Below are 22,950 nucleotides of genomic sequence, written 5' to 3'. Positions count from 1 at the left end.
ATTAAGTTACATAAAGGAATTTATACATATAGTTAAGGTAGTTGAGAATCCTATCTCAACACCCTTAGTAAGTACAATTCATCAAACACCTACTCATTCAGATATTTTATCAAACACTTAGACTACACATTTCAACATACATGATATAACTTAGTTATAACCTATATCAGGGCAAATCCTTTCGTAAAGGAGTTGTCATGCATATAACAATCAAGTATTCTAGATTAATAGTCATGGCAAGCACAAATCATGATTTTACTTTCATTTAAACATTTCAACAAATACATGGAATGCATTATATTTCAACATAGTTCATATATGTGCAATATATGGGAAGCATCGTATCTAAGTACATGTGGCAGCAATCAAGTCAATCATAAATCATTAACTGACATTGAAAGCATTGAAAACTATAACCTAAACATTTATAGTCCACACCTTTCGTTGGTTTGCTATTTACGAACTTGGTTCGTACACTACGCTTCCGTCTACAGTACAACGGCTACCTAAACCACGAAATAGGTTAGCTATTTCATCGTTTCCTCTATTTGAATCCCTAAAATAAGATTAGGGTTAGGATTTCTTACCCAAATTGTATTTGGAATCGACGGTGTAGCGATGGGGTGGAGGAAATTCGGTACGTGGAGTGTGGGAGTGAATCCCAGCAACGATCTCCCTGACTCTCTCTCTTCTCCTCACTCATTTCTCCTCTTTTCTCTCTTCTCTCTCCTAGGGTTAAAGAATTCGTATGGAATGAGAGAAGGGTGGCTTAAGGTCCTTATATGGGCCCAGAACTGATGTCAATGGCCCAAGGGCCATGGTATACTTAGGTTATAGCCAAATGGTATCAGTTTCGGACAAACGAGACTCATCTGGAGGCCCATTATGCACCTAAGTCATGGAGTAAATTCCCTGACCATGGCTCTAAGCCAGGCTAAGGTTTCGGTCCGATCGGATTTGTAGATCAACCGTGGAAGACCTGTTTCAGTTCAACGATCATCGTCACTCGATCAAGGCCACAAGTATACCGACATGTGTAGGGAAATTTCCCCGATCAAAGGGTATATTTTGGTCAAAATCCGACGGTCTAAAAGCTTCAATTTCATCCGCAAGCGAACGGTCCAAATCACTTAAGTTTGAGTTCATTTTCTAAAGATATTCGCGTTTCTCACATACTTTGCTCAGGGCTTAAGTTGTGCGTTTCTGGATACTATTCGGGCTCGATTCCCACTATGCTTGTCAAGCCTAATAAGGCGGTCATAACCTTATAGTTTCACGGTAATCAGACTTTCGACATGCGGTCCAGCCGATACGAAGTTTCAATGCGCTCCTGAGAGCAACTGGGTTTTGAGATTGCTCCTAGGCTTCTAAGTAATGCTGGGTTAGCGATTCTAGTGGTTTTGGGTCATGTAGTTCGTATAGATAGTGATTCAAGATAATTCACCGATTAATTTAGTTTATTACTTAATTAATTTTCCTCTAATTTCTAAAGGATTCGTTCATTAAGGATTTCTGCCTGAGGTGGTACTCGGGTCTTTGTATAGATTTTTCCGAGACGTGACATATAATGAGATTCAATTTTGCTTTTTGTTGTGCCATGATACAAGACAATTTTTGATATAGAAATAACTACCACTGGTGGACTTGCTATAATGATACAAGACCAAATCGGCATCTAAGTACCCAACAATGATGATAGATTTGTCAAATGGGTACCATAAGCCAAAATCAGTAGTCCTCGCCACAAACCATATAATCCTTTTCACCGTGGACAAATGTGATTCTTTGGGATCAGCCTGAAATCTAGCGCATGCACCAACACTAAATGAGATGTTTGGCCGACTCATGGTTAGGTAAAGTAAGTTGCTAATCATACTGCGATATAAGTGTTAATCTACACTCTTCCCATTGATATCTTTAAAAAGTTCAAGAGTGGTGCTCATGGGAGTGTTCTGAGTGCGGCTAGAGTCAAGTCCAAATCTTTTTATCAAATCTTTTACATATTTGGATTGACATACAAATATAAGATTTGCCAATTATTTCACTTGTAATCATAGGAAAAAATTCATCTCACCAACCATGATCACTCGAATTTAGATTTCATCAATTCAGCGAATTCATGAGCAACATCTTCACATGTGGATCCAAAGACTATGTCATCCACATAAATTTGGGCAACGAGCAAGATATTTCCAGCCTTTTGAGTAAATAATGTTTTAACAACACTCCCCCTACAAAAATGGTGATCTATCAAAAATTGCGTTAACCACTCAACCATGCTCAGGATGCTTGTTTTAGTCCTTTATGCACTTTGCTCAATTTATATACATGTTGAGGATACATAGGATCCAAGAATCCTTTTGGTTGTTCAACGTATACTTCTTCCTCAAGTACACCATTGAGGAAGGCGCTTTTGATGTCCATTTACAGTAATTTAAATTTTACTGCACAAGCAACAGACATGAGAATTCTTAAAGACTTGAGGTGAGCTACAGGGGAAAATGTCCTATCAAAATCAATCCCCTCAATTTGAGAGTAGCCTTGTGCTACGAGTCTTACTTTATTTCTTACTACATTCCCATATTCATCGAACTTGTTTTTGAATACCACTTTGTTCTAATGATGTTAGTATCAAGTGGCCTGGGAACTAGCTACCGCACTTCATTCCTTCAAAATTATTGGATCTCATCTTGCATAGCTGCAATCCAAAATTCATCTTAGAGAGCTTCTATAATATTTTTAGGCTCAATTTTAGAAGTGAAGCACATATGACTAATAATACCTTCAAGCTAGCTTCGAGTTTTCACACCATCAGTAGGATCTCTAATGATTTGATTGATGATGATGATCCTTAATGAATGGCAAGTTATTCGACGGTTGAGGTTCATGAGGTGAAGTGATTTTGTTATCTGATTTGCCTATTGTGAACATGTCCACTTCATCCTCTATATCAATTTCAGGACTATTTTCATCTTGTGGTTGGTCATCAACAACCACATTGATTGATTCTTGAATAGTTAGTGTCCTTAAATTGTACACTCTATAAGCACGACCATTAGTAAAATATCATAGAAAAATACCTTCGTCGCTTTTAGAGTCAAACTTGCTTAGATGTTCTCTATCTTTAAGAATATAACATTTATTACCAAAGACACGAAAATATTTTACACTAGGTTATTTTCCACTCCATAATTCATATGGAGTATTATTCAATCCTGCTCTAAGACATACTTTATCAATTATGTAGCAGGCTGTGTTGACGGCTTCAGCCCAGAAACTTTTAGCCATGTTTTTACTATTTAGCATTATCAATCCCATTTCCTACAATACCCTGCTTTTTCTTTCAACTACTCCATTCTGTTGAGGTGTCTTTGGAGCTGAGAATTCATGCCAAATTCCATTCTTATCACAATATGATTTGAATCGATCATTCTCAAACTCTCCACCGTGATCACACCTAATACGACTTATAGAATATCCATTTTCATTTTGAAGTCATTTTGCCATCTTCTGGAATTCATCAAATGCATCAAATTTTTCTCGAAGAAAAGCTATCCAAGTAAATCCGGTATAATCATCCACTACTGCAAAAAAAATATCTCTTTTTCCCATAGCTCTCAACTTTGGTAAGTCCCACTAGATCCATGTGTAATAGGTCAAGTGGTTTGGAAGTTGCAACGGTGGTTGTCTTTTTATGCCCAACCTTAATCTGTTTGCCTTTAAGACAATCACCGCACATAATCTTCTGCTTCTTTCTGATTTTAGGAAGACCTCTTACCAAATTTTTTTTAGCTTAGTTTGGCTAAATTCCGATAGTGGACATGTCTAAGTCTTTAGAGCCACAACTTGGATTCATTGTTTAAGGCCATGTGGCATTTTGTGGATGGGACACTCTCTTTACTACTTTCAATTACATAGTAGTTGTCACTTGTGCAAAGACCTTTCATGATAAGTTTGCCTACAAGATCTGAGATCTTGCACAAATTCTTGGAGAATGTGACTGAGTGTTCTTTGTCAAAAATTTGGAAAATGCTTAGGAGGCTATGTTTTAACCCTTCCACAAAAAGAACCACCTCAATTCTGGGCAGACTGGGCCCAACTATTATCCCTCTTCCAACAATCTTGGCGGAGCTCCCATCACCAAATGTGACTGACCCACCATCAAATTATGAGTAATCGCAGAATTGGGTCCAATCACCTGTCATATGTATGGAGCACCCCCTATCAAGATTCCACTTGGAACCGTTGCCTACTTTAAGTGTAGTGTGGATAACTAAGAAATTGTTTTTATTCCTTAGAACCCATTTGGTGACAGTCTTCTTGGGAAATATGGTTTCACTTTGGGGTTTCTTGTATTTCTCAGCTGTCTGAACTAGATTTCTTTGATTCATCAAGTCTTGGGTTTTTCAATTTAATTGAGCGACTTGATTTATCAATTCCACCATTTTATCAGTTACTTCAGGTGGTGTAAGATATTTTCTTCCTTCATATGGTGTATGTTTTGGAGAATTCCTTTTATTCATGATGTTTCCGGTTGATTTGAGTTTTATTGTATGGTTCAACATGGAAATGGAGTGAGACCTACTAGATGTAAGACATTTAAATTTGTACTGTCCCAAACCTCCACGGGAATGACAGATTGGAGTGGTTTTTGTGTTGCTTCTAGATGCAATCATTTTCTTAATTATAAGTGGTGCAGAGACAGGGCTTGACTCTTTTAGATTCATAAACTATGCCAAAATCACGGATTTGTGACGGACCAAATAAATGACGGATTTTGTCCATCACTTTTCAACGGGTCATTTTTTTTTTTTACGGATAAAATCCGCCATTTAATCTATGACAGATAAGGTCTGTCGCATCGTAGCGATGGATAAGATCTGTCTCAAAAAATAAAAAAAATCTATCGGTAAAATTCAAAAAATTAGTCATCATTTAAAGCATTAGCGACAGATAAGGTCCGTCGCTAATAGATTAAGCAACAAACCACGAATCCATTGTTGATTTTCAACGTTCAGAAATTAGCGACGGATAAGGTCCGTCGCTAATATGAGTAAGCGACGGGCTAATGAGTGAGCGACGAACCTCAAATCCGTCATCGATTTTCAATGTTCAGAAATTAGCGATGCATTTGGTCCATCGCTAAAATATTTGTAAATAAAAAAAATATATCGATAAATTATTATTATTATTATTATTATTATTTTAATCTTGCACCTGATAATCATTCAAAAAATAATTCAGACTATTGTTTGATAAGAATCCTATTCACAAAATTGGTAACAACTCAATTCAATAAAAGAGGAAATGACCCAAGTGAGGCTAACCCAAACAACAATTCCTATATAGCGACAATTGCAATAAAATGAAAAAAAAAAGTGTAAGATGCACATTAGAAAAATCCAAAGAAAATTAAAAAAATCAGATCTCCATGGCCACTTTGAAATAAGGGAACATAAAACCCACATCTTGGAAATTTTATTGGGAGTAACCCCAGTAACCTTGGCCACTCGCAGCAATGTCAGCTCGGCCTTTAGCTCCTTGACCTAGTTGAGAAGGTTAGATGAGGGCACGTCTAAGTGTCTAAAATAGATATAAATGTCAAGATGCCGGGGACACCGGAAAACCAACATCATCACATACCTGTACAGATATATAATGACATTGAAAAAGAAATGTAATTTTATGTAATGTGTACTTTATAGTGGGTAAGATAAAGAAAAAATGCATCTAAATGTCCTACAACACATTAGATCTATACTAGGAATATAGCTCAAGTACAAGAATAAAACATTCATTATCATTGTCTCATGGGTGTATCTGACACATTCATGGGACTTGGCATGTCAATTCTTTAGAAAACGGAGCGTCCTTTTTACATGCTATTTACAACTTTGATCATACGAAGTCGGGTAATTTTTCAAGGGGTTGGATTTGTTGGTGTTAATTTGACTTTGCATAATACTATTCCCTTCTAATTTCCATGGTATAAAAAACTAGTACCATTATAGCTATAAAAACCTTTATGTGAAGGAAACATTCACCCCTTTATGTGATAGGAGTTGAATCAGTTTATTATGAAAAAATAAGGGGGCCATATTGGCATTGTTACGGGATTGATACATTGTTGTTACAGGCTAATACGACCATTTAGGCCCATTTAAATTTTTTTATTTCCAACTATTCTCTCTTTTCCTGCTTTTTTATTCCTTTCAACCATGAAGGGAGCTTAAAAACTAAGTTTGAAATAGATGTAGTGAGTGGGATGATTTGAGAAATATTGGAAGTCAAGGGTAAACTGTTTTTTTTTCTTTTTTCTTTTTTCTTTTTCCCTTCATCTTTCCATCTTCATTTTGTTGTACTTATATGTAATGGGCCCTAATCCACCAAATCATGCTAGACTTGTGTTTGATTGGGGCCTGTTTGGTCAACTTTTAGCAGGACAAGTGAACATTGCTCAACAGACAACATTCTTTCCAAAGAATGGTCCGTTGTACCATCAAACACATGTCCAAAACTAAAAACTAAAAAAAAGAAAAAAAAAAGGACGAGAATACATATTTGGAAGCATCACATCTTTTTAGAAGTTTACCAATAATTTTCAAGGTTTATACACACACACACACACAAAAGAAGAAAGTTTAGGCTGTTAAGGGCCTATATTGGCTGGAATTCCCCTAATTGCTGGAATTCTCATCCAGAAAAACTAACATGACCCTATTTGGGCAAAAGTTTGCCTAAACTGTATTCTGTTAGTAGTAACCATCTTAATTATTTCACTATTTTACTTTTTACCATGCATTTCATAGCCCATTTGTTAGATGTTTAGGGGTGTTGGTCAGTGTGCTTTTAAAGATATGTTCTTACAATGGGACCCACAATTGAGATGCCCTGGATAGCTGTGAATCAATGCCACGTGGGGAGGATGAGTTACCATAATTTTTTAAATGGTGAAACTAACACAACCCTATTTGGGTGAGACGTTTGCCAAACTCATGCGTGTACAAGGCAGACCTATGAACTAGAACACCAGCACATGTGCCAGCATGGCATGGCAGAGAGGTATAATGTTCAAGCTGTTCACAAAGTGACACCTCCGAAGATGTTTTTGTGGCCCATGATGTTAAAAATAGGTGGACGGTTTAGAAAACTCCTGCCAAGTTTTTTTTTCTGTACTTTTATTTCACAAACTGTGGCTACTCAATATGTGGACCAACCTGATTCTTGCACGAGGGCATTCACATGGAAGGAACCATTTGATGGATAGGTGGTACTTTTAGCATTGTGGTATGCTAGCACTTGTGGTGGAATGTGCATGAACTACCTTGCATCCACAGGTGGATGTAGCGAAGCACCATTTGCAATTAGGGGAATTGTATGACTGCTGAGTTTGATGTTTGATACACAGACATTTGGAAATTATACACATGTTAGATAATAGTTTGAATTAAACTGGACAATTTGTTGGTCCCACTGTGGATTGTGCATGATTCTGCGGTAGCACATTAGTCTGATGATGTTAAATCATCCAATCTACGGCTCATAAGAAATTTTCAATGATAGGATGATGAGCAGCATTTGAGTAATGTTAGGGCCTATTTGTTAAATCTGAATTCCAAAGTATGAATCTGAAGTTAGAAAACTAGTGGTGAATGGATGATTGGTTTATCTAAAAGGTATCCAGTTTGAAGTTGAAAGGTATAAAAAGTGCCTCTTCCAATCTGTTTTACTCGGTCTTCCACTCAAAACAAAATGTTTACTATTGACCCTAGTATTATCTACTACATACTAGTAACATACAACCAATATTGGGGCACCATAACATAAGCTACAAAATTTCATGTTCCCTTAAACAAGGCATCCTCCATTGATAAGATATATATATATATATATATATATCATAAGTTTTTTATTTTCATTTACATTCACAAATACATTCATCATCCATCCAACTATTAACAACATTTACAAAAAATAAAATATATCCAACCAACTCTTAATAATAATCTGCAACTTAACCTACTAGGAACCGTCATGCACCGTAATGTCTTATGGCAGAGCGGGTTCTGAGGAGTTACAAGTTGACCCTGAGGACAACATATAAATGAAGCGATAAAGATATAAATGATTTAAGATTAATAAGGTTTCGAGAACTTACATCCACCTCACTCCTATTGCCAAGCAGTCCTGATGAAAATGCATCCACACTACGAGAAGGGAAAAAAATTGTGGCTGCACCGATACGGTCTAGTATGAACGGCTGCCTACGTACCCAATGTTGGAAGATTGGGATCAAGCCACTACGTAGTTCTTAATATTTAAATCAAAACATTTTAGGCATAAGCAAAGAAAAAATCAAAACAAATCATAATAGAAATATGTGTACCTTCTGTGACGCATATGAAGATGAAAAACTGAAACAAATCACCAGATTAGTCAAACAAAACTACTAAATAATTCAAGATAAAGATTTAGTCAAATAATTTCCAAAATAACCTCAAACACAATCCACATGTCCTGACCAAATTACAAAAATATGTTCTTGACTTAGGAAAAGTTTTAAGTAAACTCCTTTAATATCTATGTTTTCGTCAGCACTCTAGGCCAAACGAGAACATCACCCACGCTGCAATCGGTTAACGTCTTCTCAATGTCACCAAACACATCCGTACTGGGAACTTCAACAACATCCAATATAACTTTGATGCAATCTGGAGGGATGCCTACATTATCTCTAATCAGACGCGCACATGCAACAACTCGACTATGAATATCTGTCAAATGACATATTTGTTCCACCCGTAGAAGTGGAGGTGGAGGTGGAGGGTAACTTGAGGTCTCGCCAGATCGAAAAAAATGGCTACAAGAAATAATTTATATTATTTTCATGGATAAAAATAGTAACTATACAGTATTCTTTAATTGTTAAAATACCTGAGAACCAGTAGTGCCAGGAGAGCATTGCATTGGTTGAACTAGAGTATCTATTTGATTTTAAACTTCTACCAAATGTTCTCCAATGTTGAATATCATGTTCTAGCATAGGTCAAATTTCTCGTTGATCTTGTTTTCTAGTTGCTCTTTTAATACAATTATCGATGCTTTAACCTCAGCAATTTCGCCCTTTTCCTTCTCTAATTTCATTAATGTAAGGCGTTGAAGCAATAATGGTAGTTTTTTAAATATGATCCAACCCCCTTACACGTCCTTTTTTATCAAGACCACAAACCTAAATGATAATTAGCCATTATTAGTAGTGCATGTATATTAGTAATAAAAAAATGTTCAGAAAGCTAAGTATGTCAAAGTGAAGAGAATGAATGAAAAACATGTGCAACCGAGTCATGATTTAAATCATTATGTATACAAGCTAGGTCATTGGCAACTATTTCTTTTATTTTCTCCAATGTGATGCTCAGCTCCTGTGAAGGGAGAGACCCATCGGATCTAGTATGATTTGCTAGAAACAATTCAGTTCTCGTGATTTGAGTATCTTGATTTTTTTGTTGTTGTAATTTATAATGAGAAATCATGTTAATTATTCTGTATTCTCAAATTGGATTAAAAGAAATTAAAGTTATGTTAAAAACTTATAATCAACTCTGTCTTCCTAGCAGATCCCTGTCGACCAGTCGTGTGAGGGAACTTCATCTCTCTTCTGGATTCCTTTCCCTCTCCACGACAAGACTTCGCCTACACCAAAATTCTGGCAGCATCTCCCCATATCTCTATAGATATATTGATCTTGTATTTGATTCCCACGTCAGGTATCAACACAAAGTGAGGATATTTAACAATAGAAATAAATGCAAGAAACATATCCAGAGAGGAAAAGAGAGATGATGCATAGAAAAGGCAAGTGCATTTGAATTGCTAAAATGAAAGCATTACATTCTATCCGGTCTTGAACTATCCAAATAGGGACAATTTAAGAATTTTTATGCACCAAGGAGCACATTGTATCTATGCCTGGCCACATAAAAACCCTTAAATGGGTAACTAATTGTCTTAATCTATATGCAATCACATCAAAATTCATAATCTAAATGAACATAATTCAAAATATAACTCATTTCTAAATGTAGAATCAAAGCAAAAGAACTAGTAACCTGAGTTGTTTTCCTACAACCAGTCTCACCAGATACCAGCACTACCTGTTCTCCATACATAAACAGATAAACAAAACTCAGAGCATGACATTGAATAACATTGAATCCTCCTTTCACTAGTAGTAACAAAAAGAAAATGCTCAATACAAGTGTAACATGTTTATCCTCCTTTCTTTTTATTAAGCATGGTGATGGGGATATTCTTTTCTAACAGATGGGTGTAATCTCTCATGGATGGTGTAGCCATACATGAAAGTAGACATGATTTTGGGAAACAACATTTAGTCCCTATGCTTTAACATTTGAATTATATTTTGAAACCTATTTTTAACATTTGAATTATATTTTGATTCCTATCTTCAATCATCAAAATACCAAATTTTAACACCTATTTTTCCCATTTACAAATGCGTTTTAACATTCCCACCCACCATAATTGGATGGTGGGATACATATGTACATGACTCTTGGTGTACACAATGTGCATAGTATTGATGGTTCAAATAACATCAACTCCATCTAGTAGCAACATGTCTGCCAGTCCCTATCTTGGGTAAAGGAGGTTAAATATCAGGGAACAATTCACCAATAATCATACTGATCCAGTCTTCAGGTGGGATGATCCAATAATCATACTGATCCAATCTTTAGGTGGGCCACTCCATAGACAACCAAATTACTTGTGGGGTGACCGTGGCATGCAACCCTTCCAAATGGTATGCCCATCATGAAAAGGGGATGCCTCAAAACAATAGACCAGTCTAATCATTTCAGCCTTGCGACAGGTCTCAGTTTCGACCAAGACCACTGTTAACTAGTCCATATATGGAAACCTTAAAAAAAAAAAAAAACAATGATCATTTTATTGCACACACTAAACACATAAAAAATAAAATCGACGCAAGAGACAGAATAAAGAAAAGCAAACCAAGAACTGTAAACCACCTAGATATTACTCAACTGATCTACCACTATAGCCTTTGCTGCAATAGCCTATTCTTTAACTAGCTCTTTCCCCATGAGAATAAACTTCCCTGAAGTTCTCTTCCAATCCCTGAAACCTCCTATATATATAACCACAACAAAAAATCTTGTTGCATCCAAATGGCCCCTAAGAGTGAAAAAATATGGCCAAGACTTGGAAAATCTCAGAACATATTCATGAAATTAAATAAAAATATTGTGTGTTTATCATGATATTTATCCAAAAATAGTATTTAATAAAAATAAATAAAAAACTTGAATAATTCATTATATAAATATGTTTTTAAAGTTCTGGATTACTTATCTGTCTATATAAATATTTTCCACAATTTTTTTTTTTTGGATATTATGATAGGAAAAACCTCAAAATTTGAAAATCTCCCAAGAAAATTACTAGCTGAGAAATTGCTGAGAAAGAGATTTGTTGCTAACTGTACATGTGTTTCGATTCAACCAATATGCAAGCTGGATCATTGGTTATGCAAGATATGCATCTTGCATATGTAGCCCTTGGTTTTCATTTTTCTATCTTGCATATGTAGCCCTTTTGGGATGAATCTAAATCTGTGTCTGGAAGCATTGCTAGCATCCAGGGGGTTTCCAATCATGGGTGTTCTGAATCCAGGGGGTTTCCAATCATGGGGGTTCCAAATCTAGGGGGTTTCCAATCATGGCACTATGAGAGAGAGATTGAGAGAGAACCACCACTATCCATCGATTAAGAAAGAGATTGAGAGAACCACCACTATCAATCGATTGAGAGAGAGAGAGAGCATTACTTGATGTTCGTGAAGAGATCGACATGAAGAGAGAGAGAGGTGGGAGAGATCTCTAGGTCCGATGTTGGGAGAGGGACAAATGGAAAGGAGAGTGGATGAGAGGGAGAGAGAAAAGAGGTCTCTTCGTTTTAGGGGACATGGATTTCCTGCTAAAGCCTTTCGCAGGATGTTCCTGCATAAGGACGTTGGGTGGGACCCACCACCATGTTTGTGGGAAATCTACTCCGTTAATCCATTTATAGAGCTCATTTTAGAAAAATATACCAAAAATGAAGTGGATCCAAAACTCAAGTGGGCCACATGAGATGAAACAGTGGGGATTCAGTGAGAACCATTGAAACATTCTTATGACCATAAAAAGCTTTATTTCAGCCTTTTTTTTTAATTTCTTTTGTATTTTCACTTCATCCTAGTGTTAATGACCTTATATACCATTTAGATGGAATATAAACATCAAGGTGGAGCCCAGGACAGTTTCAACCGTAGGTATTTGTTTCCCCACTGTTTCCTCTCGTGTGACCCAATTGATTTTTGGATCTAACTCATTTTTGGTCTCTTGTCCTAAAATGATCTCTAAAAATATATTAATGGAGTAGATTTCCCAAAAACATGGTGTTGGGCCCCACCCATCATCTTTGTGCAGGAACTTCACGCGAAGGGCTTTAACAGGAAATCCACGTCCCATTATAGGGCCCGCGATTGGCTGTGGTCGGTGCTCTGTGGACCCCAACATGATGTACGTGTTTCATCCATGCCATCCATCTATTTTTCCAGGTAATTTTATGGTATAAGACCAAAAATGAGGTATATCCCAATCTAAAATGGACCACATTACAGGAAACAGTGTTGAATGAGCGTGGACCATTAGAAACCTTTTGGGGGCCATAAAAGTTTTGGATCAAGCTGATCTTTGTTTTTTCCCTTCATCTGGTCCTGTATGACCTAATCAACAAATTGGATGTCAAATAAACAGTACAGTGGGCCTTAAGATGGATTTTAATGCTGGATATCTAATCGCCATTGTTTTCATGTGGTGTGGTCCACCTGAAAGTTATATCCCACTAATTTTTGGTATAAACTGTAAAATAATCTGAAAAAATGGATGAACGGAATAGATGAAACATGTACATCATAGTAGGGCCCACAGAGCACCGACCACCGGCCACGGGGCTGGTGGTAGGGGGAGTAGCCAATTCGTTTCCATCTAAATGAAGGGAGATGAATAGTTGGCTGACATCAACAATTTATGTGGGTCCCATCGTGAGGTATGTATTATATCCAAATCGCCCATCCAACTGGCGAGCTCGTCGTAAGGCGTGAGACAAAAAATAAGATAGATTTAACTATCAAGTGGACCACACTCAAAAATGCAATGGGGGATTGAACGTCTACCATTGAAACCCTTTTGGGGGCCATAAAAGTTTTGGATCAAGCTGATCTTTGTTTTTTCCCTTCATTAGGGCCTGTATGATCTAATCAACAGATTGGATGTCAAATAAACAGTACTGTGGGCCTTAAGAGGATTTTAATGGTGGATATCCAATCAATATTGTTTTCCTATGATGTGGTCCACCTTAGGTTTATATCCCTATCATTTTTTGATTAAGCCCTAAAATGATTGGTAAAAATGGATGAACATAATGGATAAAATACATACATCATGATGAGGCCCACATAGCACCGAATACTAGCCAACAGGCGGGTGGCAGGGGAGTAGCCAATCCGTTCCCATCCATGCTGGTATTTGTGGTGCGGTCCATTTAATCTTTGGATATGATTTATTTTTTGAATAATTCTCTGAAATATCTCAAAAAATGGATGAACAGTGTGGGTTGATCCCAAATTTTCGATAAATCCAAAACTCAAGTGGACCATGCCAAATGAAACAATGTGGAATAATGATTTCCACCATTGATACCTTCCTTGGGCCCACAGTAATGTTTATTTGCCATCCAACCTATTCATAATATCAAATATATATGAATGAAGAGAAAACACAAACATCAGCTTGATCTAAAACTTCTATGGCCTCCAAGAATTTTTCAATGGTAGAGGTTCAATCACACTATTTCCTGTGGTGTGGTCCACTTGAGCTTTGGATATGCTTCATTTTTTGTTCTTTAGACCTCAAATTATCTGTTAACATGGATAAACGGAGTGGATAAAATAAATAAATAATGGTGGACCCCACAGAGTTTACTCTTGTAAGGGTAATGACTAGCTCACCTACATGTAGAGGGGTTTCCTTAAAACATTCATAATCATATATTGGGCATGCCTTAATGTGATTCATACATCCAACCCTCTCATTATGTGTGTCCCACTTGGATGAGGGGTCAGACCAAGTTTTAGCCGCATTTAAAACTCATGTGGGCCCCACCAAGTGCTTTTATATTTTTAAAGATGTCTTAACATGGTTTTAGATGGTATGGCCCGCATAAGTTTCATTTACGGATGATTTTTGAGATATCTCATAACCTAAAGGGGACACATCAAATGCACGTTGTTGATGTTTGAGACACATCATGATGGGTTACAATTCGTAGGTTCTCGCGAGGTCAATAAGTTGGGTTACGATTTTGACAATAATATTTAGCCCATTTTATATATCTAGTCCATTCACTCCACTTTACTGATCAATACCCTCAATTTGACTAGTTACTTGCCACAATCAGGCTAGCTACATATGAGAAAGGTATTGTGCATACAAGATTGATCAACAATTTGAGTGAAATTTGATTTAAACATATGAAGTTATTTACTCTTCAATCTAGACTAATTCGATTGTCCAAAAACGGTTAAATGTTCAATTAGTGGATGTGCATAATAATTTATTAAAAAATATTTTTTTTTTCACAGATAAATTTCAATTTCCATTTAAAAATAACATTTTTTATTCAAAATGTATATGTTTTTACTCTTAATTTTTCTTTGAAAACTTTTAACAAAATATCATTTTCATTATAAAATATTTCAAAAAATAATTCTAAATACAAATTCTAAATTTTTATTTTCAAAATATCTTAAATTTTCATAAATTTTAATTTTTTTCCCCCAAAAATTCTAAAATGCCGATTTTTTTCTTCAAAAGAATCACGTTATATATATATTTTTTTCAAAATCTTAGTGTTTTCATAAATAACTTTTTCTTTTAATTTTGAATTTTAAACAATTTCATTTTTTTTTTCAAAATCACATAAAATTTCATCTTATTTATTTTTCGTTTCAAAATGTTTGTTTTTTGATAAAGAATCGATTTTTTAATATCATTTTATTTAAAAAATTTCAATTCTTTTTCACTTCTCCATTTTTTTAAAAGCATTTTATTCAAACTTGTCAATTTTTATTGAACTTCTCAATTTTATTTTATTTTTCAAATTTCAAACTCTCATTTTCTTTTTTAAAATATTTTCATTTTTCAACATTGTGAAAATTTTCACATTTTAAAAATATTTTTAATTTTCTTTTTCAGGATATTATTTTTTTCTCAAAATCAAATGTTTTTTTTTTAATTCAAATTCATCAACCTTATTAAATATTCTTTTTTGTTCCCACAAAATAGATTTTTATTAAATCATGATTTTTATTTTTTCAAAATCTATTTTTTTTTCTCAAACATTGTTAAATTTTTTAGACTTCTCAATATTCTTTTTCATGTGATATTACAAATCATTTAAATATTAGTTTTAAATTAAAAAATAAAAATAAAAATTCCACTCATTTGATATAAAAACAAAATAAATTTTCTTTTTGCATTCAATCAATTGTTAAAAAATAATCTTAGATACAAATATGTACAATTAAAACACTGAAATTCTATTAAAAAACAATTATTAGACTACAAAAAAAAACTTAATTTTCCACCATATTCTTAAAAAAATGAAAAAAAAATATTAAGGCAAAAGTCCTTTTACAACGGACCATGATCCACCACAAAAGCAACTGAAAAGCGCACCATTTGGTATTTTGGGCGGGAATTTGCAACTGATCATATTCCGTCGTGAAATCAAAATTTGCGACGGATTTAGTCCATCGCCTACTTGCGACGGACAAAAATCTGTTGTAAATACATCGTAAATCAGATCTTAGCGACAGATTTTGGTCCGTCGCGAAATTTCGCGACGTTCAGACTATGGATTTTCGAGAAAGACGACCTAGCAACGGACTTTTTCCACTAGTGATGGATTAAATCCGTCGTTAAACCAAGAGATTTTTGCTTTGCAAAAATACGTCGCAAATTCGTGATTTTAGCGTAGTGATAGCCTAACCCTCTGTCTTTATGGCTCCTTCCCATCCCTAGTAGTTTATCCATTTTTTCACTATTTTGTGAAAATTTGTAACCAAGTTCAACAGACCGTTTTGACTTTTTAAAATCAAATCTTAGTTTTTGGTTTTCATTTTTTAGTCCTTAATTTTTCGATTTTAAGAGTTTGATCTATTTATTTAGTTTTTGATTTCTTGTAACGACCTTGGAAATTTTTGTGCTTATCTTTCCTTAAGTAGTTGTTTTTGGGGTAATTAGCACTATACTCGATTGCTTGTGAAATTCGCATCAATCATTTTAAATTCGATCTGCATGACTCAAAACTTGTAGATTAGTTAGCGCTATGTTACTCTGAAATCTGGGATCCATTGCTAAATCCAATTGTTCTGGGGAATTTTTGGAAGTTTTGGATCGGACCTGGACCACGCGTCAGAAGTCCGATAGAGATGATCTTAGGCTGTTGCGATCATTATGGTGGGCTTGACCATCACCTCGAAAATCAAGTCCATGTGATGTTCTGGGTCGATTTGATTGAGTTTGGAGTGACGAGTGTGAGAACGGCTGGAAATTTATTAGGGTTTTATGAAATCTGAGTCGTGTCGCTTGCACGATGATTTTAAGCTATCTGACTGTTGGATTCTGACCCAATTTCACCCTCTGATCAGGGAAGGTAGCCCAAGCATATCCTTGTGCTTGTGGACCTGATCGAGATTCAGTGACCGTTGAATTGAGTGTGGTCTGCCACGGCTGATCTGAAGAGCCGGTCGGTACGAAAACTCAGCCTGACCTAGATCCATGGTCAGTGAGCTTAAGTCCGACCTTTCGTGGTATGTGGCCCACTAAGAGTGCTTCGTTGGATCGAGAGAGGCTTGCTTTGGTTATAACTTAAGTATACCTTGGCCCTAGGGTTATTTTCATCAATTTGAGGCCTATTTATAGTCCTTAAACCCTAGCTCTCTTTTTCATACGAATTTTTCCTCTAACCCTAGCTTGGAGAGAGAGTGAAAAAGAGAGAGAAAGTGAGAGAGAAGTTGGTGAATCATCTTGGATTCTTTCCGGTTCTTCTACATCCTTGAACCTTCACTTTGAATCGTTGTTCTGACGGTTCTGAGTTCATCTTGGGGTAAGTTAACCTAACCCTAATCTGTGTTAGAGCTTAGAATAGTCTTGGTGTTGTTGTATCTCATTCCTATTCTTGCTTTAGGGTATTCCATCGCCGTTGACGAAGATAACTCATCTGAAATCACTTCGGTGTTCTTTTCTGGCTTAAGGTGCGGACTTTAAGCATATAGGTTATGGTTTTCAAGGCTTTCAATGCCAGTTAATGATTTATTCTTATCATGGATGAGATTTCGCATGCCAAATGTTGTGTTTATGTTACGTTCCTGATATGCATGTGTTATATTGAGATTTGTGTATTCTGTGTGTATGTATAAAGTACCATATATGTATAAAATATGTGTTGAGGGTCAAATATTGCATATCAGACCCCAGTTATTGCTAGGATTTACAAACATAGTATTGCTTAACGGCCTGATTTAATCATGTTTGTGATGCAGGGCGTATTCACGAGCTTGGACTGGAAAAGGGTACTAAAAGCATGGATTTAATGGTCTGAAAGCATCAGAGCATGGGACGGACCCTAGTAGACCAAGATCGACAGAATTACACGCTAGGGATCCGCAAAAAGCGAGAAACTGAAGCTTAAGCAGCCTGAAAGTCAGTTAGAATGCAAGATCACAGGGTTCTTACCATCTATTCAGTTTGAAACTTTATACATGGTTCGAGGACCAAAAACTAACCGTACATGTCAAATTTCAGCCATTGGATCCTTCTAGAAGTGGCCCAACGGACAGATCAGCCCATAAATCAGTGATTTGGGGCCCGCCTGGTATCTGGAAATGCATCAATTTTGGCTTCAACTCCTTAAATGAGGTAGCAAAATAGATGGATGGAGCAGATTCCTCTCAAACATCACTATGGACCCCACGTGTGTATTGCATGTACACAGGTACATGAGCACGAGAGGTACGCTGTATCAGGGAGCCGGTCAAAACCCGGTTTGACCGAGTCCCCTGCTCAAGACAGGAGACAGCGTCTCCTGGCGTGAAACAGTCCCGGTTGGACTCTTGTGGGCCACCACCATGCGTCGAAGGACCGATCCGGACCGTCTATCAGAATTCTACAAGTTCGATAGCCCTGACCTAGGTTGAATTTTTCTAGGAAGCAGCGTGTAGCAGATTTCGACCGCCGAAACTCAAGATGGACGGCGGAATACAATATCCAGTGGGCCACACAAGAACTTGCCAAAACCACTCTTTCCTGACCGGATTTTCCAGAGGATTTCAATGGTCGGTTTAGATTTCTCATAAAACATCACTATGGGGCCTACCGATCACGTCAGCAGGTCTGCGTGAGCCTTACGCGTGTCCGGGAAATCCGGAATTTTCGGATGGCTGTGGGCCACCGTCCTTGATCGGATGAATGATCTGAGCCATTCATGTGGAGCCCAGGCCAGTATTGACCCCAACCATGGAAGCAACGTTAGAGTTTGGGACGATCTTTGGCCCCAAAACTCAATCCAAACGCAAGATGTTGTGCGTTTTCACTGTGCATGCGGACGCGGCTGCGTAAACGGCTATCCTTCTCTCCCTCCGCAACAACTTAAACTTCGGCATGAAGTCTTCAGTTCGGACGGACCAGGATATAAGGGGAAGAGCTTGGCTGGTAGCGGGGCGTGCTCATTTTGGGAGGATTGAAGGAAGAAAAGGTAAAAACGAGAAGAGAGGGAGATCAAACGGAGGTCGGCTGGGTGCAGCCGAGAAGAGAGTGCAACCGTGGGGAGCTGCTGGGCGTGTAAGGCTGGACGAGGTTGCTGCTGCACGTCAGGGGGGTGCTCGTTCTGGCGCATGTGAAGGAAGGAAGGAAGAAAGGGAAGTGTTTGCCTGATTTTCTTTTTTTTCTTTTTCTTATTTTTCTGGGTTGTTGATCTCTTCTATTCTTATGAACCCTAAGGATTTTTTCCTAATCATGGTTGGCTAAACCTCTTAGCTAGGGCTAAGAGGTGAAGCCTGTAGCGAGATGGGAGACTACTTTATGCTTTAAATATGAATGCATGAACTGAATTTGTTCTTTGATGATTATTATAAGGAATATTTTTATTAGTCTTTAATGGTCTGTTGTGACTGAAATTACAATGGGTTTGCAATGCCTTTGAATATTTCTTTCCCTTTTTATGTTTATGAAGTCAGGAAGCCCTGTTGTTCATCATTGCTTCATGGGCATGGTAGGATGACAGTACCCTTTCTGATCCTCATACATTGTTGATTGGTTGGTAATTAGTTTAATCCTGTTGTTTGCTTTGTCTCCTGGGCATGGTTAGATGACGGAATCCATTCTAATTCATATACCTTTCATCTCTTGAAAACCAGATTAAGTAAGTTCAGTTTGAATTCCATAATCCTTGATGCAGGCATAAGATCTCCCTGATCTCTACAAGTGGATCCTCTGAATCCCTAGTTTTCCTTCCTCTGAATTACTTAAGTTTTAGATAATTATTCCACAAATTATTCCCTAAATTCTATTTGATTTAGATAGCATCTTAGTCTAGTTCTAGTTCTACTTGGTTTCAGATAACGTACAGGTATCAGTCCCTGTGGATTCGACCTCGGTCTTACCGAGTTTATTACTACATCACAACCCTATACTTGGGGAGTGAACAAGTTTTTGGCGCCGTTGCCGGGGATTGACGGTTACGTTTTTCTGAAATTAATTAGTTTTAGAATTAGGTTAGGATTAGGATTTTACTAACTTTAGGCTAAAAGTTTTTATTTTATTTTATTCTTAGAAACTAACTTGTTTCCATATTTTGTAGGATCCTGTCATAAGTCCATAAATTGGTAATTCTTTCCTAATCTCTTTACTTTTTCTACCTTTTAGAATTAGGGTTTAAATTTTAAAAAATTTTAATTCTAGTATTTTTTTTCTATTTTTAGGAAGCAGTTTATTTTTAGAAACTAGATTAGTTATTTCTCTTTCTAGAAAAATTCTCTAATTTTAGAAACTTTTCTCTTTTGTTTTTCACTTTCTATTTTTAACTCTTTTTAAATCTAATTTGTTTCCTCATTTATTTTTAGAATTTTTGTTTAGAAACTAACCTTCCTATTTTGTAGGCTTTTAAAATAGAAATTTCTATTTCGGTAAGCTCTTTCTCTACTTCCTATGTTTCAGTTCTCTTTCAGTAATTTACTTTCTAGTTTAGGACTTTCCTAATTCATTTTAGAAGTTTCCACTTTCTTTTAGGAATTAGTTTACTTTTACCTTTATTTTAAAGGATTGTTCCTCTTCTTTTAGAATCTAACTTATTTTGTTTTTATTTTTGCAGGTCCTTAACTTAGGGGCATCAATTTGGTAATTTCTTTCCAACTCTCTTTCTTTCTTTTTAGATTTTCTTTTCCTTTCTTAGGATTAGACTTTGAATTTGATTGAGGGCTGCGAGTGTTTCATGCCCAAGTGGGCCCGTGACAACACTCGACGTCTCTTGACTGAAGGAGGATTGGTTGAGGGGTTGACTATCCATCGCAGGATTAGACACCGCTCGAAATCCCCTGAGTTAACTGAGGTTATGGCTGAAGACCAACCTCCTCTACTTCCACCCAGGGTGGAGGATACCCAAGATGAAAATGAGGTGCAACAGGCACCCCCGCCTCGTACTTTACGAGATTATCTACAACCAGCGGGAGTGAGTACGCCCTCATGCATGATTTTTCCCGAAAACACAGAACAAATGGACATCAAGCCAGGAGTTATCCAACTCCTTCCCAAATTCCATGGACTTGAATCAGAAAGTTCATATTTACATTTGAAAGAGTTCGATGAGATTATAGCTACATTATGTTTTCCTAATGTATCTGAGGATACAATTAGGCTGAAACTCTTTCCTTTTTCCTTAAAAGAGAAAGCTAAGATGTGGTTACATTCACTGCGTCCTAGATCCATTGGCACATGGAACGACATGCAGAGGGAATTCATAAAAAAATTCTTCCCACATCATAAAATGATTACCCTCAGAAAAGCAATCATGAACTTTGCCCAAAAGAAAGATGAAACATTCTTCCAATGTTGGGAAGGTTCAAAGATTTGGTCAGTTCATGCCCACAACACGGATTTGAAACGTGGCGCATTACAAATTTTTTCTATGATGGACTGACATCTTCCATGCGCCAAATGGTCGAGACAATGTGTAATGGAGAGTTCATCAACAAAGATGTTGACGAGGTATGGGATTACCTCGATAGTCTCGCTGAAAAAATACAATCATGGGACTATTACCCATTGGCAAACACCACGTCTAGGCCGACTCAATTAAAGGAGAAAGGTGGATTATATCTCTTGAAAGAAGAGGATGATCTCAAGTGTAAAGTGACTACACTCATAAGGAAAGTTGAGGCCATGGAAGGAAAGAAGGATAAGGTCAATGAAATTGTTTGCGGCATCTGTGATTGCAACATTCACACAACTGAAAATTGTCCTACAATACCTGCCTTTTGAGGAGTGTTGAATGAACAAGCCAACGCCGTAAACAACTATCAAAGACCTTTTACTGGACCTAACTCCAATACATACAATCCTGGCTGGAAAAATCATCCAAACTTTAGTTGGAGGAACGGACAAACGGCTACTCCTCCAGGTTTCTTCAATCAAAATCCAAATCAAGTGAAACCTCAAGAGGAACCGGTTCAAAATCCCATACAAGAGCTGGCTCAGGCAATGCGGGGAATTACAGATTTTATGCAAAAGATAGATTCTCGTATGACGGCTATAGAAAAGGGGATGCTTCCTGCACAACCTCTCCCCAATCCTAAACCGCAGTACGAGAATAACGATCCCAGCTCTTCAAATCAGATGGGGCATGCTAAATCCATCACCACTCTTAGGAGTGGGAAGATCATTGATAAAACTCTTCCGGTTAGGCCCAAAAAGCCTCAAGAACCAGAAGAGGACAACAATGATGGATCCAGTGATGCCCCACAAAAAGTAGAACCAGAACTTCTAGAGAAGCCAGTTGCTCCATTCCCCCAACGGTTGGTTTCACCAAAACCTCTCTCTAACTCTCAGGATATCCTGGAGGTGTTGAAACAAGTGAAAGTCAACATTCCTCTACTTGATGTCGTTAAATAGATACTTTCATATGCCAAATTCCTGAAAGACTTATGCACGACCAAACGACGAAAAATTATTCAAAAGAAAATCTTCTTGACTGAGAAAGTGAGTGCCATCCTGAAGCAAGACGTGCCACAGAAATTCAAGGATCCCGGTAGCCAAACCATATCATGTGTAATCGGGAACCATCGAATTGATCACGCACTTCTTGACTTAGGAGCGAGCGTCAATCTGATTCCCTACTCGGTATACAAACAGTTAGGTTTGGGTGAATTAAAACCCACCCTAACCACACTGCAACTTGCTGATCGCTCTGTTCGTGTACCAAGAGGGATAATTGAGGATGTGTTAGTCCAGGTCGATAGATTTTACTACCCTGTAGATTTTATCATCCTGGACACCGAACCCATCAATAACATGAGCACTCAAATTCCCGTCATTCTTGGTCGCCCATTCCTTGCCACGTCAAATGCAATTATCAATTGTAGGAATGGTATCATGACTATGTCTTTTGGAAATTTGACATTGGAGTCAAACATTTTTTTCAATAACGGCAGCAACTCAGAGGATGATGACGATTTCCACGACATTAACATGATTGACTCTTTCGTGGAAGATACGACACCGCTGACCTTATCCTCCGACCATCTGG

At 37.0% G+C, this 22,950-nt stretch overlaps 1 non-coding gene across 1 annotated transcript; it reads right to left on the bottom strand.

Annotated features, from left to right (window-relative positions):
- Positions 1-21,198: 21,198 nt before the first annotated feature.
- Positions 21,199-21,304, bottom strand: LOC131238213 (small nucleolar RNA R71). The gene has a single exon (XR_009167622.1). It is a non-coding gene; the product is annotated as a small nucleolar RNA R71 (small nucleolar RNA).
- Positions 21,305-22,950: the final 1,646 nt, after the last annotated feature.

This window comes from Magnolia sinica, chromosome 2, assembly GCF_029962835.1.
Source record: "Magnolia sinica isolate HGM2019 chromosome 2, MsV1, whole genome shotgun sequence".
Taxonomy (NCBI): Eukaryota; Viridiplantae; Streptophyta; class Magnoliopsida; order Magnoliales; family Magnoliaceae; genus Magnolia; species Magnolia sinica.
This window is presented reverse-complemented; position numbering and strand designations above follow the sequence as displayed.